Raw genomic sequence first — 17,120 nt, 5'->3', positions numbered from 1 at the left:
TTTCTTTTAAATCTCAGAAAATCACCTTTTATACCTTTACTTAAAACTGATCTTGAGCTAAGCTGTTGTACTTGACTGTGTCCCTTTAACCTAGGGAACTTGCTGCCAAAAAATATTATTGAGGCCAACAGCTTAATAAGTTTTATAGAAGATTAAATATTTATATGAATAAAAATAGCACCTGCAGCGACACCAGGAAGGATAAAATTACAAGGGCTATGAAATCTTCATGCTTCAGGGCATAAATTGCTTACCAGCTGGATGAGGTGGTTTCCTTCGCAGAACAACACTGCACTGCTAAATATGTCTTCCTGAGAAGTATCTCAATGCTGACCACTTCCAAGACCAAAGACTACAGCAGAAAGACCTTTACATTGTTGGTTTGCATCCAGCCCAAGTTTTTACAGAATTCAGAAAGTGTATGATACCACACCAATCTAAAATCTGAAAATAATGATGCAAGAGAGAGGCCAATGCCTCCATTCACAAGGAATGGGAGTAAAATGGGATAAAATTATAAAAGATGAAATGGCTCAGGAGGGAAATGGTTCCTAACTTTGTTGGCCAATATGGATTATTTGCAGTAAAACACTCAGAGCTCCAAATCTGAAATCCATTTAAGACAAAATTAGAAGAAAAGTCATCAATCGACTACTTTAAGCTTAATTTTTTTTTCTTTAACATTTTCCCCAAAGTAGAAATGTAGCATGAAGATTATCAGTAAGACCTTGTTCTTCTAACCTTGCTAGAGCAAAGACCATTATTTGACTGCAGGAAAAATCAACGGGGAAAACATAATGAAATAAGGAGTAAAAACAGGAAAAACTAACAAAATGTATCCACCAAATTTTTAGATGCTAGATTTTACTTCTCCCAGCACCAAAGTATACCATGACATTTGCAAATGACTCCTTTTTCCTTAAGGATTGCGGGAATAATGGTAAATATCAATCAATCCATTTTATAAATAAAATATTCAACAAAGTAAAGAGTAGCATCCAGCCAGGTAAAGTATGCTAATAAGGTTAATAACTGTTAGCTTTTGTTGAAAATTCACTTCAAGTTTGCAAGTTTAGATAACCCAATGTGCACAAACATTCTACAGTTACTAATATGACTTAATGTTCAGTTGCATAATTAGTCGGTTTCTCCAGAAGGATTATTTAAGAAACAGCTATGGGCTCCAGGAGGATGCTCTTGTTCAAAACAGTGTATGGAAGTGCATGGTGGGTGGTCCTCACAATGACTACACGAACAAAGGACTCCTGTGGATTTTAATAACACTGATCCACTTATGAATCATAAATCAAATGGGAACCCTTTTGCAGTTCGAAGATTTCCAAGATTTCTGGGGAGAATGCTCCAGCACAGCAGCGTGTTATTGGCCAGGATTAACCATATTTGCTCACATTCTTTTAAAAATAGTGTTTTGCATCCTTGGATGGGTGCTGGCAGGGACCAGCAAAAGCACAGCAATGGAAACAGGGAGGAAAGCAGAGCAAAGCCAGCATCAGTGGCCTCTGTGCAAAGCTCTGCACAGAGACGACCAGAGCTGAGATGAGCAGAGAAACACAGGCAGATAGAGGTGAACCATCACCACCTCAGCCAGAGAGACAAATACGTGGTTGGTACCAACAGGAGCCTTTTCTGATTATTTTTAGAACACCTTTAATTTAATGCATATTTTCTTTGCTGAAAAGGAAATAGTGATATTAACAAATTGGTTTTATTTCTAACCTGGCAGGGTGCCTGCAGTGAAATGTAAATACATGTACATGGGAGCTGGGATTAGCATTTACTGAAGAAAAAGAGTAGTCAATATTTTAATGAGGAAGTCTAAGAAAGCAATTGCATGAAACACACTCCGATGTCACAGGGGAGCTTTTTAAGTTAAGCCAACTAGTTCCAAATTACTACTTTTCCTGGCTTTCCTTTAAGGGGACTTCAGACTTACTTAGGAAAAAATACAACTGTGGCATTTAGTTTTAAATATCATAAAATAGCTGTAATATTCCTCTCTATAAATACATACATTAACCTACATACATCTCTCTCATTATATATATAGAAAAAGAACGTCTCACATGCCAATCTTCAGCTAAATGGCCCATTTAACAGTGTCATCTTTCTGCTTTTTTATGAAAACAGAAATACTAGGCAAAGCAAATTGACACTACCCAAGAATGAGGGACAGATCTGAGGGGAAAAAATACATAAAAGGAAACACAGGTAACCAAAGCAAATAAAAATCAATGGTAGTTTAAGGACGGAGTAGTGTATGTAAGACAGATTTGGAGAGCAGATCAAATCAATTAGAAAAACACCATCTATTATACAATCTTTACTCTGATACCCCTAGGAAGCATATTTCCATCTGAGAATCAGATTTCTTCAACAATCAGGAAAAGAGGAAGAAACGAGATCACTCTGGAACAAGGCAAGATATACAAAACCAAAATATATCACCAATATTAACCCTTAAATGAAATCAAACGATCTGAAGATTTGAAGGCTTCTGTGTTACCATTTCTGAACTCCAGGGGACCCAATAGGACTAACTACTTCAAAAATGCACATTAAAACAGCATTTCCTATATTCTGATGAATGCTCTCAAGAACATTTCATGTCTGACAAATATTTAAGCATTTTCTGGCCTTATATTGGCCAAGTTGTACCTACTCTTCCAAACTCAGAGCCAACATCAAATAATAAAGAACAGAAATCAGTAATATAGAAACTGAGCATCATATAAAAGGATCATAACAATCAAAAGTTATTATTTTTCAAAAGAATAATAAAATTGACAAACACACGATGAGAGAATAATAAAAAGAGAAGGCACATAGGATCAACACTAAGGTTCTGTGGGCATTAAAAGGATCAGAAGAAAGACCATATGCTCTTTTATACTTTATACTTTTATACATTTATAATTTTACACTTTTATGAACATGAGGAATCTGCATATCCAAAAGAAATTCTTACACATGAAAACTGGGAGAACTATACCCAAATATTCAAAGTGACATTATTTTTATTAGATAGATTGTTTTTAATTTAATTCATAGATTACAAAAACATGATGCATTTACACAAAGGCCTATTATACAGCAGTGGGTATGAATGAAATACATTTACTTGCAACAACATAAATGGATCTTGGAAACATCATATTGAGTGAAAATTTGTCACTCCCATCAGTCTGCACTTGGTGTGACACAGTTTTTATAGTACTCAAAAATTAGAAAGATCTAAACAATATATTGTTTAGTTCAAATTAATATATTAAATAAAACTGTTTTTGAAAGGCAAGGGAACTGTGAACATACTATATGGAAAATAGTGGTCCCCTCTAAGTGGGGAGGAGGATATCAAGATAAGGATAGGGAAGAGGCACACAGATAGAGGCCTCTCTCCTATTAATTTTCCTACTTTTAAGCTAGGTCATAAGTTTATGGGTATTCATTTCATTATTATGCTGTGTAACCTACATATATATTACATAGTTTGTTTCATATGTATGAAATATTTCTAATAAAAATAGTCCCCCCAAAAATATAAAATCACACACAGAGAGAAGATAGGAAAAGATCTTACATTTCTCCTGCTGTTAGAGGAACCTCATTCCCTTCCCACTCCTAGGCTATCACCAACAAGTAAGACACTCCTTGGGCTCTCACAGTCTGCCACCTGAGATAAAAAAGCTAGCAGTTGTCTCAAGATTAGGTAATAACTATTTCATTAGAAACTAGACTATTTTTCCACAAAAATATATCTACCGACCTACATGCCATCCATTCAGAAACACCAACCTTAGAAAAATTAAAGGAGGAAGAGGGTATGGCATTTCCCTGGGAAAGAGCCTCAAAACTGAAGTGCTGAGCTGGATTTGGGGCAGAACAGGGAGAACAGTAGGGCAGACTGAAACCTGAGTTTGTTATGTATTCTAACTGAACAGAGATTTAGACTACAGGGGCAATGAAGCTCCATGAAAACTAGGAATTGATCTAGAAGGGATGCACATCACTACACCCTTCTGATACAGATCCAAGAAGGAAATCTGACCACCACACAAGGAGACAGATATGAGAGCAAACCCTAAGTCAGGTGATGAACACCAAACAAAGCATCTGTGATTGGCTACTACACAAAAAGGAAACAAAAACATCTCCCAAACTCAGACACAGATCATTGCCTCTGAAAATATACTTGAAGAAATCAGAAAACTTACTCAACTCTAATTCCTTGAAGGAAGGGGCCAAATCTTGTTTGCTACTGTGTTTCTAGTATTAATGCAGTGCTTGGCACAAAATAAGCATGTGATGAATATTCTTAAATAAAAAGTTTTGTGTCTACAGAAGACTGCAAAATAGACCTCACTATAAAAGATATAGAAAATTATAAGAAAAAAATAGAACACAAAAAAAGTAACGGAATGAAAAAAGAAAGATGAATGAGAAGAGAGGCTGTGCACAACCAAAAATGCATGGGCAGAATGCAAATCCACATTAAAGGCAGTAAATACAGAATGCTAAGGTAGAAAGTGCACAGTGTGACATTTCAGGAAGACTAAAAATCAATTGGAAGAGATCAAACACACTGTGTAAGCTTAGATTAAGTTTCAATTTAATTGGCCAAGAGGGCAACACAGTCAAGAATAGACACCACTCAGCATGAATTCCCTTGGTTTTCAGAGTCCCTAGTGGGAATGCAGTGAATTGTAAAGATGGCCTCACATTTGCCCCATTTCTGTATCCATGCCCTTGCAATAGGACATGACAGTTTCTCCAATTAAGACCTAGAGTCTCTTTCGCCACCTTTTGAATCTGGGTTGGTCAGGTGGCTTTCTTTAACCAATGGAATCTAAACAAAGTGATTAAATCAGTCTTGAGAAGTGCTTATGTGTTGACGTTTGCCCTCTCTTGCTGCTTTAGAAACCCTCAGATATGTGGCTCCAACACCAGACATGTGCAGGAGGCTACCAGGAAAAAACCAGCCCCAGCTGACTTATCAGCTGACTATAATCACATGAATGACACATACTCACATGTGAGACTTACAGAAGAACTGCCCAACTGAGCCCAGCCCAAATTACTGGCCTACAGCACCATGCATGCCCTAATAAATGATTGCTGTTATAAGCTGCTACATTTGGGGTGGTTTGTACTGTAGTAAAGCTCATGGACACAGAAGCAAGCCAGCTGTCAGTGACACTCTGCCCAAGACGGGGCTTTGGGTCTGAGCTAATTTCCATCACCAACACCTCCTTCTTATACTTGAAATTAAGCATTCCTTGCAAAGAATTTGAACTAGTTATATGTTAAGAAGGAATGTTTCAGACTTGTGAGACTTTCCTGGTTCTCAAGCAAAGACAGTTCTATTAAAGACTTATTCTCAGAAGAAGGCAGGGGAGGGGGACCAGGGAAGCAAAGTCATAGTCCAAGTACCCTCTAGCAGTATCTTGGCCTTCAGTTTTATGGTTAGCTAGAGAGCTCATTTGCCAAAATCTCCCTAAAAAGAAGAAAACTTAAGATAAAAATTACATTTTTTAGTAAACAACATATAAGGAAAGGCACATATAAAATCAGATATGGGGTTTATCTTTCATACGTTCATTCATTTGTTCATTCATCTATCCATTAAAAATGGATTTACTGAGGGTCTAGAATGTGTTGGGCTCTCTATCGATACACCCAGGTAAAGCGCTGTGAATGAAACTGATAGGATTTCCATATCAGTTTCACTGACTTTATAGAACTTATTGTTTCAGCATCTTAGATTAATGGGGCTCCTGAAAAGAAGAATAGAATAAATGGAACCAAGTGAATAAATTAAGCTAAAACAGATGAAAATACTTATCAAGTGAAAAAGTTCCATGTAACAGATAAAAAGAATGACCATTATCAAGGCAAACTCATACCTGGATCTGGTCAAAAATTCTGAGTTATACAAAAATAAAGTCTCACAAATATCTAGGCATAGAAAAATAACAATACACATAAACGCATGCACATGTGCACACACACTCACACAGCCTTCAATTATCTAAAAAAAAATCAACCTTGCCTCACATATGAAAATTAATACAACAAAATTATAAAATTTTTAGGGGAAATGGTACAACTCCAGAACTGCACATCTAAACAAAGAATAAAAAAACTTCACAAATGTGTGAACTCAGAAAACATACCAACCATGTGTCTTTCTTGAAAAATTATCTAAAGCCATATTCAAACTCAATGAGAAATTTAAAAAACCTAAGAACTCAAAAATAATAAAGAAAAAGTATAAGAATCATATCAAGAATAGTGAAACCAATTAAACATAACAATAACTAATTATAGCAAAAATTTTAAAGCAAAATAGAAATTATAAACTATTTTCTATTATTTTTGACTATAAATTATTTTTGAAAATAAGCATATACATTAAGACTAATGATATTTATTAAATAACACTTTTTCTAAAACTTGAGGTTATAAACAAAGACCAAGATACAGGGCTGGGGAGAGCAATGGAATGTGTGTTGCAGGGTTGGGGAAGATGAGAAATATGCTAAACTCTTCCATTTAAATAAAAGACATAATGCTGTTTTTTCCCCTTAAATTTGACAGTTGGAGATATATAGATTAAATAATGCCTTTGAGACATTAGATACAAAGAAAATTGAATACCAACATATACTTTATGAAATACTAACAAAGAACCATACAGTATATGCCCAAAGACAGAGAACGAAAAATAATAAATGACACCCAGAGAATCAAAACTAAAATATAAAGAAAGCAGTAAGGCTAATATTTTATTTATAACAATGTATGTAAATGGCTTAAATTTCCCTGTGAGAAGACAAAGACTAGAAGACTGAGTCACAACACCAAATCCAATTATGTATCAATTAGAAGAAATACACCTAAGACAAACGAGTACAGAAAGGATAACTAAAAAGATGAGTGAAGATATATTAAAGATATACAAATAAAAAGAGTTTTAATATTAGTATTAGAGAAATAAACATGCAAGGCAAAACACATGAAGTGGGCAAAGACACACTTTATATGAAGGGAATACAATTGAACACAAATATGCAATATTCATGTGTCAAATAATACGACACTGACTCTCAGAAAGTGAATATCTCTATAAGTAAAAGTTAAAGACTAGTAAAGGACTTTAACATTCCTCACAGTCGATCAACGAAGACCAAAGGATATAGTGGAGCTTTATAATTAGTAAATTCTCTACCTTAAGGAAAATAGCCTTCATTTCCATCTTTTCCAAAGATGATTAGATATACTATCCCCAAAATATGTCAACAAAATTTAAGTAAAAGTCATCAAAGGTATATTTTAGGAGGCAATTAAGTAAAACTATAAATTAATAATAACAGATGATGTCATAAAATCAACCACTTTAAAATTTTAAATTACTCTTAGAGTAATTTAGATCTTAGAGGCTGATCAAAATATCACTTTAGGTTATTAAACAACGAATAAATAAGAATATAACAGCAAAAGTTATATAATGCAGCTAAGTTAAAATCATAGGAAAGTTCATAGTTTTAAATATTTTTTATTAATAAACAACAACAACAAAAAACAATGAATTAACTAAGCATGCAACTTTAAAACCTAGTAGGAAAACAGAACAACTGGAAATAGTAAGTAAACTTCAGAGTTGGCTCTTCCATACTACCTTTGGCACAGCCAATCAAGAAAAAAAGATATATTAAGAATAAGAAAAGTGATTTAACAATAGATTTCTAGAATTATTTTTTAACTATAACACAATATTTTGTATGCATCTATGAAAACAAATTTAAATGAACTGATATTTCAACAGGAAAATATAAATCATCAAACTTGATTCAAAGAGAAATAGAAAACAACCTGAACAGGTCAATAATCTTGAAAGAAAATTGGAGGCTTCAAACAACTTATCCTCCAAAACAAAGATGGCACAAAAAAAGAATTACACTAGCACATAATACATAGAAACCTTAAATAAAATACTCTCGTGACTTAGGGAGGTTTATTTCTGGTACACGAGGATGAATTCATGTTAGAGAATTTACCCATAAATAGAGACACCCTATGTTCTCCAATAGAATGACTCAATATTACACAGATACCAATCTACTCCAATAATTTATAAATATAATCCAGTCATTGTCAAAACCGAACATGGAAAAACAAATGCAAAAGTAAAGAAAATTTTGTAAGAGAAGATCAGAGACAAGTTTGGCATTACCAAATATACACCAAAATTACTGAAATCACATAAACATTACAGTAGTGATACAGGAAATTATTTATATTAGCAAAATTAGAAAAAAACTAAATATTCATTATTCAGTCATAGGAATGAGTAAGACTTCTCTGTGTTACACGCATGCGTGAACAGCATGCAGTGAGTAAAATTTACACTGTAGAAGACCATTGGGAGACGTTCAAGCCCTATTGGTTATTGGGAATGAAAGTATAAAAGAAGTGCATAGGATAATTTTTTTACAGAGTATATTCTAATTACAGTGAGTAAAAAATACCTTAAATATATATATATAGAATGTAAACAATGGCTATTTCTCCATAATGGCATAAAATGATTTCCAATTTTGCTATTTAGGCTCTTCAGTATTTTCCAAATTTTTCAGAACAAAAATGTCGATATTGTTTTCATAAAAATATTATTTTATAAAGGTCAAGTCTTCTAAAATCTGGTATTGCATTAATTCGGGTACACTTATACAACACTGAAATTTATTTAAAATATATGTAACAAATCTGAGCTATGTGCCAATGGCAAGTGTCTGGATATGAGTCACCAAAAAAACCGCTACATGTCTGAAGGAAATATTAAAACAAATAGCCCAGCACCACAGTGATTACACAGAACTGTATATATTCGCTCTGTGCACTGGACAGGAATTTTTCATTTCATACATCATTTACAGCTTGCTGCAGTGATTCTGCAAAATCAGTGCATACCATTAGCACACACCAAGAGAAACACCTAATGTTCTCATTGTTGGAAAATTCAAGTGTTTTGGGCTCTGATGTGCATCAATGCTCTATCTATGCAGATGTGGTTCTGCTAACAAGGATCACAACACCAGATGACCAAGAATCACAAACAGGGATCAAATATCTAAGGTCAAGCACATTGACTTCTAAAAATCTATAGTCCAAGCCTGGTTTGTGCTCGTAGATATACTTAATTTTAAAAACTACTTGAAATAAATGAAAACAAAACTGTGAAAGTCATAAGTCAATCCCTCTAGAGGGACTTTTTTTTTTTTTTTTAATGGAAACCAGCTCTCATTTCCAAAATATTTTATCAAGGCATTTGATACCAAGCATCTGGTCTACTCAACACTTCATCAAAATGAACGTCTCATGCATTCACCACTGTACCCAAGTCCCTGCTCTTTTTTAACAATGTCGCCATTTTCAAATCAGAGCATCAAAAAGTATATTTCTAAGGCCACACAAAAATTTGCCTTGTATATGTCAGGCCAGTGAGAAAGATGTTTTTGCTGGACAATGGAATGCTCCTAGGATTGAAAGCGTTTTGTGAACACTTTCTTCCTATGGGGACAGCGAAGAGGCTCCAGAACAGCAAATGGTCACTTGGTTCTGCCTCCAACAAACCTTGACATTCAAACTCTTCTCTTTTTTTACCTTCTTTTCTCTTATATAAAAAACAAACAAACAAACAAAAAAACCAACCAAACAAAAAACAAACAAACAAACAAAAAACTCATAGCACAATTTTCTGGTGCGCGAATTTGCCATATCCTCATCTACCTACAGCCACAGAAATGAATTCCAACAAACAACATTCTATTTTACTATTCTGTGGATTTCCTTACCACTGTATCTCATTCATTTGTAGAACAATGAGAATCCAGAGTTGTGCTCAGTTTCAACAAGGAATGCAACTATGAGCCATCACATGGTACTTTATCAAGACCAGCAGCCATACATGAAGCACTGAAATTATCAAAGTTCATGACTTATACAGCCAGCACCTCCCGTAGCAATCGTTCTGCTGTGGACTACCTACCAACAAAACCTTTAGCAACTGGATTCATTTTTTCAGGACCAAGTATTAAGTAGTAAGTACAACACCTCAACGTGCAGAGGATATCAGAGCTGTGATGACCAAAGTCAAATTCATGCCAGAAAGATACACAGGCATTTTGGAAGTAAAGCCATTAATGTTTAAGTTCCTCATTTTTATGTCCTACGTTTTCCAAATCATCACATCTCAGAAATTAGCTGAAATCAACCTTTAACATGGAATGAAACAGAGCACTCTGAAGAAAATTCCGTGGAAAACTTTTAGGCCAACCAAATTGGAACACGTCTACATACCAAAGTAAGAATTCTTCGACTTATTCTTCTTTTGGTTTCAGAATTCAAAAAGTCCAGAAGCCTGTAAATATGGAAAAAAAAATAGTTTAAGGAAAATATCTAGAAAAATATCAATCAAAATGATGATCAAAGGCAATTGAAAATGGTAACGTGTGTACTTGGCTAAAAATATGGCACATTCTGAGTGGAAAGTTGCTAAAAAATTTTCAAAGCCATGGAAGTCACGGCTCGAATGAATGTTGACTATTTCAGCTCATCTCAAAAGAGAAGCACTGTTTCCAATGGCAAAGAAAGCCTGTGCTCTCGCCTTCCAAGAAAGTGGTAGAAGATGGCGATGGAAAACCATTTCACATTAACCAATACATTTTTAATACTAACCGGTTGCATTTTAATTTATCACTAAACACTATTTAGGAAAAGACTGAAAGGAATTTGCGATTTTCTTATCAGTCTGCATCTGGGAAAGTACAAAGAAAGTGACAGGAAATTTCTTCTCCCAAAATAATTAGACAAAGGTTCTAAGTTGTGGATGAAACTGAACGGTAGGTGTATATTGTGGAATTTGTCTAATGCTAACGTGAAAGTTTTATATAAAAATGGTGAATCTTAAACTATATCTTTTTGGCAAATGATTTGGATTTAATTGTACCTTTGCTTCATCTGTGTGTGTGAGTGGGGTAAGTGCCTTAGATATTGTGTGGAAGCCATTATTCATATACAATTAATAGCTTCCAGTAAGCAGGATCACACAGAGTATAGGCGAAAGATACTATATGCAAAGACTGAATGCCAAGGAAGAAATTAAAAGTCCAGAAATCTAGCAAGAATAGCACCAGCACAAACTGATTAGAAAGATTTTAGTTATTTTATACAATGTTAAACCACCTCTCAGTGGATGTCTGGTCTTGTGGGAGAGAATAAACCACTATTATTTAAGTAAAAAAGTGAAAGTCGAGGTGGTCAGAAATGACAGAAGATGAGTTCATGTATAAGCATCTTGTTATTATTTCCAGACTATAATGGATACACAAATTAAGGCAACATGGGAAAGAAAGGCATTTTAATAGGTGACAATTGTTTTTAGAAGAGTGATAAACAGTGATTGATCCAATTACTGGTTGCTCTACAAGCCAGATTTAGGAATGATTATCCAAAACGAAGGCAGAAGTGTCTCTCCAAGTGAATGTAACAGGCCTAGAGTAAATTTTGAAAGTAAAAGGTGAACCTTAAAAGAATTGTCTCATTAAAATTATAGTTATCAGAAACATGGGAAGATTAAGATGAGAAAGGGCAGGGCTAACCCAAAATGGGGAGAAAGCCAAGACATAAAGAATGAAATGTAATTCGAACAGTCATGAGTCTAGAGCACGTTGAGCCTTGGGCTTCTGGTTAGCGTTTCTAAGCCATTGTAAAGGGAAACACCTTGCTAACAGTTAAGTCTGGCAAGACTTAGGATCAGATCATCTAACATACATTCCCTAAGATAGAAGTTGTCCAAAGATAGGCACCCGATCCTGTTCTCCAGGCTGAATATCCAATGCTTCCCTCCATGTGCAAACTGCATTCAAAATTACAGTTTTTAGAGTATTATGTAAGCCTATGCATTGTTGCTAGAAAATCTGGAAACTACAACAATGGAAATGGAAAGGTAAGTTTGCATTTCTTCCTAAGATAAGCCCCTGTTTGGAAAATGTAATCATATCTATGTATTAGTGACTTCCTCTATTTGTAATCATCAATTTTAAATTTCCAATAAATGCAATTCCCCAAAGTGGGTATCTAATAAATAGGGATAATGATATACACCTATCTAGCTATGAGGATCAAGTGAGCTCACGTACATAAAGCCCTTAACAGAGTGTCTGACGCATAATGGATGCTTAACAAATAAAGGCTAATATTACCTACAGAAAATTGCCACTGCAAAGCAGTAGTGTACTTATTCAGAACTTAGGCTCTGAAGTCAGGCAATCTGGCTTTGAAAATCATTTGCCATTGCTCTTATGAGGATAAAATAAGGTAATACTTGGAAATTGTTTAGCAGAGTGTCACTCTAATAGTGAATTCAAAATACATGTAGTTTGCTGTGCTCAATTACCATTATCCTGAAATATCTATATTTATTCTATTAAAATTATATATTTTTTGACAACAAAATAAAACTCCTTATATACAAAAATTAGGGTTTTTAATCATAAGGCACATGGGAATGTTGTTTTGGAGAAAGATTACTCAAAATGAAGTAACCTTGGGAAGAAAATTCAAATCCACTTCCGCTGAAATGGTCAAGAATGTCACTATCTAGACAAATCATAATGCATCTATTACACACTGATCTAAAAGAAAGGTAGGCCAGGTGCGGTGGCTCATGCATCTAATCCTAGCACTTCGGGAAGTCAAGGCAGGTGGATAACCTGAGGTCAGGAGTTCGAGACCATCCTGGCCAACTGGTAAAATCCTGTCTCTACGAAAAATACAAAAACTTAGCCGGGCATGGTGGTGCGTGCCTGTAATCCCAGCTACTCAGGAGGCTGAGGCAGGAGAATCACTTGAACCTGGGAGGCAGAGGTTGCAGTGAGCCAAGATCGCACCATTGCACTAGAACCAAAGAAAGAAAGAAAGGTAAACAATAATTGCATGATTTTTGGAGATAAACTATACACCAGAGATTTCCAACATTACTGTCACATGTCTAGTAAAGAAATGCTGTTTGTTAACATGTTGTATTTTAAAACCATCTGCAATGTATATTATGGTAAATATACAGTTACCACAAGTCTTGTGAAATAGTAGACTAGCTCGAAGCCCATTCACTTCCTTCTCAGATTTAGAGGTTGAGTGAAAGAAAGCAGGGTGTGTGTGTGTGTGTGTGTGTGTGTGTGTGTGTGTGTGTCGGCAGGGATGAGGGATCAGGTTGGTAACCACTGATAAATAAAATTAATGAGAGTCTTAAGCCAGGAGATAACCTTTTGTAAATATGTAGACATAGTCTGTCTTAATAAACATTGTATTTTAAGTGACTGTGATTAGGGCCACACTGTCTCAAATCCCCTGGGTAACTTTCCAACCCTCTACAAAAGCCAAAAGCTAGAAGTAACAAAAGACCTAACTATACAACATATTTCAGGGATTTTTTTTTTTTTAGATGGAACTTCTCTCTTGTTGCCCAGGCTGGAGTGCAATGGTGTGATCTCAGCTCACTGCAACCTCTGCCTTCTGGACTCAAGCGATTCTCCTGCCTCAGCCTCCCAAGAAGCTGGGATTACATGTTTCAGGGATTTTAGGTGACCCATCATCTCCCTTTGCAGCAAAAGACAGCAGCAGCCATTAAGCCTCAGAGTTGAAACTGAGCACAAATCTGGCTTCTCATTGTTCTAGAAATGAATGAGATTTACGGTAAGGAAATCCACAGAACAGTAAAATAGAACATTGTTTGTTGTTCAGAGAAGGGTCATAAACTTTTTCTATAAAGGGCCATGTTGCAATATTTCTTCTTTGTGGGCTGTACATACAGTCTGTGCCAAACTACTCAACTCGGCCCTCATAGAAGGAAAGCAGTAGCTGTGTTCCAATAAAACTTTATTTACAAAAACATTGCCAGGCACAGTGGCTCACGCTCATAATCCCAGTACTTTGGGAAACCAAGGTCAGAGGACAGCTTGAGCCCAGGAGTTTGACACCAGCCTGGGCAGCATAGCAAGACCCTGTCTCGACAAATAATTTAAAAAGTAGCTGAGTAAGGCGGTGGGCACCTGTAGTCCCAGCTACTCAAGAGGCTGAGGTAAGAGGATCTCTTGAGCCCAGGCAGTCAAGGGAATCCAGACTTAATCTATGAGTTGTAGTTTGTCAATTCCTGCTCTAGGGGTCCATTATTAATATGATTACTTTGATTATATTTTGATATGGGGTGTGTGTGTGTGTGTGTGTAATGACATAAACTTTAGGAGCGAATTAGACTATAGAGAATAAAGGAAAATAAGGCTAAAAAAATAAGAAGAAGTCCTGTACAATTGCTAGATAACTCTGAGCATCCTAGGAGCCAAATCAAAAAGAGCAATGTGCATCCTCGATTAAGGTAGGCAGAATAATGGCTCCCCAAACATATCCACATCCTATTCCCCCGAACCCATGAATACGTTAGGTTACATGGCAAGGGGGATTTAAGGTTGCAGATGGAAATAATATTGCAAATCAGCTGATTATCCCAGATTATCTGGGTGTACCCCTGTAATCACAAGGGTCTTTTTGTGTGGTTTTTTTTTTTTTTTTTTTGGAGATGGAGTCTAACTCTGTCACCCAGGCTTAAGTGCAATGGCACAATCTCGGCTCACTGCAACCTCTGCTTCCTGGGTTCAAGCAGTTCTCCTGCTTCAGCCTCCTGAGTAGCTGGGATTACAGGTGCACACCACCACACCTGGCTAATTTATGTATTTTTAGTAGAGATGGGGTTTCACTATGTTGGTCAGTCTGGTCTCGAACTCCTGACCTCGTGATCTGCCCAACTCAGCCTCCCAAAGTGTTGGGATGACAGGTGTGAGCCACTGCACCCAGCCCAATAAGGGTCTTTTTTTTTTTTTTTTTTTTTTTTTTTGATATGGCGTCTTGCTCTGTCACCAGGTCGGAGTCCAGTGGCCCAACCTTGGCTCACTGCAATCTCTGCCTCCCGGGCTCAAGTGATTCCCCTGCCTCAGCCTGCCGAGTGGCTGGGACTACAGGCGCATGCCACCATGACCCCGGCTAGTTTTTTGTATTTTACTAGAGACGGGGTTTCACCGTATTGGCCTGGATGGTCTCCATCTCCTGATCTCGTGATCCGCCCCCCATTGGCCTCCCAAAGTGCTGGGATTACAGGTGTGAGCCACCGTGCCCAGCCCACAAGGGTCTTTTAAACATGGAAGAGGGAGGCAGAAGAGGGAGAAACAGAGTTGGAATCACGACAAAGATAGACAGTCTATTACTAGCTTTGAAGACTGAAGCAGGCTATGAGCCAAGGAATACAGGCAGCCTCTAAAAGCTGGAAAAGGCAAGAAGGCGAATTCCCCCTTGCAGCATCCAGAAAGGATCACAGCCCTGCCAGCCTCTTTATTGTAGCCCAATGAGACCCTTCTCAGATTTCTGACAGCCAGAATGGTAAGATGATACACGTGTGTTGTTTTAAGTCACCAAGTCTGTGGGAGCATGCATCAGCAACCACAGGAGTCTAAAATATCGGTTCATAACATAGAGTAGAAATTTCTTTGTGGGTCTTTATAATGGGCTTATTATGTAATAATCAAGAAAATGCTCACAGTGATTCTAATGGCAAGTTTCCTGTACCTCTTCCCTAAAACATCCCTTGAGCAGGCTGAGAGCAAATAGCAAATCATAGAAGAATAAATGCTCTTCTATGAGCAGGTGACAATGTGAGATCCAGATGGGCTGTTCTCTAAGAGTCTGGCTTAATGTGAGAATAAAATGTTGAATATCTAGAGCAACATTATCAGAAGTGTGGGATGTTATTCCGCTTCTGGAGAAAAAGAAATGTGTTCATGTATGTGTAGGAAAAGGTGGCTTAAGCAAAATTAAACAGTTGTCTTTATGTCGAATTCTGAATCTTCAGCATGCTTATGTGAATTTCCAAGACGGTAATAGCATATTTAGACATTTCTTTTTTATTGATTGATTGATTGATTGATTGAGACGGAGTCTCACTCTGTTGCCCAGGCTGGAGTGCGGTGGCGTGATCTCTGCTCACTGCAACCTCCACTTCCTGGGTTCAAGCAGTTCCCTGCCTCAGCCTCCTGAGTAGCTGGGATTACAGGTGCCCGCCACCATGCTTGGCTAGTTTTTGTATTTTTAGTAGAGACGGGGTTTCACCATATTGTTCAGGCTGGTCTTGAACTCCAGACCTTGTGATCCACCCGCCTCGGCCTCCCAAAGTGCTGGGATTACAGGCATGAGTCACCGCACCAGGCCGTACTCAGACATTTCTAACTATGAATATGCTTTTCTTTTTCCTCAAGTATCATAAGTTGGGTGCCCTGCATAACACATTTTGCAAAACTTGGACCTATAGTGATGAACAAACTTAACTGGGTCTTAGGGAATTCTTGGATGTTCTCTGGATGTTAAGGAAACTCATGCTCAGAGAAGTCAAGAGGTTGATCTCTGGAGCTTCCCAGCGTGATGAGTCCATAATTGTCTCAGCCTCTTATCCATGATCCAAGCACGCAGGCTGTATTCCCTCTGGTTAGAGTGGGTTCCAGGGTTTCCCCTCAACAGACTGAACCCATTGTACTAACTATAAAAGCAGGCAGGTCTAGACTTGCATGAGACCCACTAGAATAGCTACTAAGTTTGTAGCGTGTGTTTCTGGATTGAAACCCTACGTAGGAGAGTTATAAAGTCTAGAGCCTAAGCTTAAAGGAAAGGATTATAACACAGCCAAGTTGTTTGGGGTGCACTGGTCTTGGTTTGCCCTCTATTCACCACCCTTGCCAGAATAGAACATTTTTGTACACTTTTCAGAGAGGCAGCGCTTAACCGGTAGCACTACCATTTAGAAGGAGAGAGAGAGAGAGAGAGAGAGAGAGAGAGAGAGAATATATATATATATATATATATATATATATATATATATATGTATGTATTTGTACCTTTAAGTCTTAATTTTTATTTTAAAACATTTCCAGGCCAGTTGCAGTGGCTCACAACTGTAATCCCAACAGTATGGGAGGCAGAGGTGGGCAGATCACTTGAGCCCA

Source organism: Macaca nemestrina, chromosome 18 (assembly GCF_043159975.1).
Source record: "Macaca nemestrina isolate mMacNem1 chromosome 18, mMacNem.hap1, whole genome shotgun sequence".
Lineage (NCBI taxonomy): Eukaryota > Metazoa > Chordata > Mammalia > Primates > Cercopithecidae > Macaca > Macaca nemestrina.
The sequence above is the reverse complement of the archived record's forward strand: the minus strand, read 5'-3'. Positions refer to the sequence as shown.